This window comes from Limulus polyphemus, unplaced genomic scaffold (assembly GCF_000517525.1).
Source record: "Limulus polyphemus unplaced genomic scaffold, Limulus_polyphemus-2.1.2 Scaffold5121, whole genome shotgun sequence".
Lineage (NCBI taxonomy): Eukaryota > Metazoa > Arthropoda > Merostomata > Xiphosura > Limulidae > Limulus > Limulus polyphemus.
In genome coordinates, this window is record NW_013670731.1 from 68,878 (window position 1) to 70,483 (window position 1,606).

The window sequence follows — 1,606 nt, forward strand, 5'->3', positions numbered from 1 at the left end:
TTCCTGTTTCCTTTTTTGTTCCAGTTGCCACTGCTGTAATCTCTCTTCTTGTTTCTTTTCCCGTTCTTCTTGTTTCTTTTCTTTTTCCTCTAACAACTGCTGTAATCTCTCTTCTTGTTTATTTTGTTGTTCGAGCTGCCACTGTTGCAGGTTTTCTTGCCACTGCTGTAATCTTTCTTCTTGTTTCTTTTCTCGTTCGTCTTGTTTCTTTTCTTTTTCCTCCAACCACTGCTGTAATTTCTCTTCTCGTTCTTCTTGTTTCTTTTCTTTTTCCTCCAACAACTGTTGTAATCTCTCTTCTTGTTTATTTCGTTGTTCGAGCTGCCACTGTTCAGGTTTTCTTGCAACTGCTGTTGTCTCTCTTCTTGTTTCTTTCTTGTTTATTCTCACGTTCTTCTTGTTTCTTTTCTTTTTCCTCTAACAACTGTTGTAATTTCTCTTCTCGTTCTTCTTGTTTCTTTTGCTGTTCTTGTATTGCTGCCATTAAGTCTGCTAGGCTGTAGTTTGATATGCCGCTTCTCGTTTCCATTTTTTTTTATCCCACTCTCTGACACCAGTTTGTTACGTCTCCATTTGTTAATTGATTTTCCGTAACTTCGTTCCGACGAAACTTTAGCGACACAAGTCTTTACTTAATAAAACTGGTTTATTATTTCTGAATATAACTTCACGATACACTTGATTTCAACATTCGCGCTAAAACAAACGCTATAATGAACGTTAACCTCAACAATACTTTCTCACTGCAGATCAATTACTCACTACCTACACACACATTCTTCCCGTCACGTTGTCACCCTCTTATATATAGCAGACTACCCTATATCTAGTAATCTCCCGACAATTCCCGAAGGTTCGAGAGAACGAGTCACGTGACCTCGCTGACGCAACAATAGGATATATTTATATATATATATATATATACTATGCAGTTTCTTCCTTTTCATAATTATGCAAAATTTTCACTAACCCGCGAGCCACCTGTGGTCAGCGGACTCTAAATTGAGAACAACTGTGTTAGAGTATCTGTGTGTGCACTTGCTTTATCATTAAATAATTACATATATTTGTGATACAAATCACCTAAACTGCATATATTTTTCAATATTCTTCATAATTCGTCTTTATTTTCTGATTCAAAATCAGAGGCGTTTAAAATTAGCATTTGGGATCTATGGTCTCCAACAAGTCACTGCCCAATATGCATTTCGTCCAATACCATAACTGTACAGCTGGCTAAACGATGAAAGGTAAAATATTACCTGGAACGCTGTTTATATCTGCGGTATAATACATTTTAAATAGTTTAAATTCCGAAAGCTTGCGAAACATTAGAAACAAATTAGCCTGAAACTTGTGATAAAAATCACGTCCAGCCCAACTGAGGAGTTCTGGCATTGAACAAAAACCTCCTAGGTAGTGATTTAAGTTTGTGGGAGATAAAAGATAGATCTGAAAAGCTATTTTTGTGGGAAAAAACCTCCACAGTTTTCGTGATTTTTGATCACAACTTTTAGGCATTTTGTTCTATCGGTCTTTAAAACATAAATTATAGATATCGTTAAACTTCCTAACATGGCGTCATATGAACATACTGTTGCGTCAT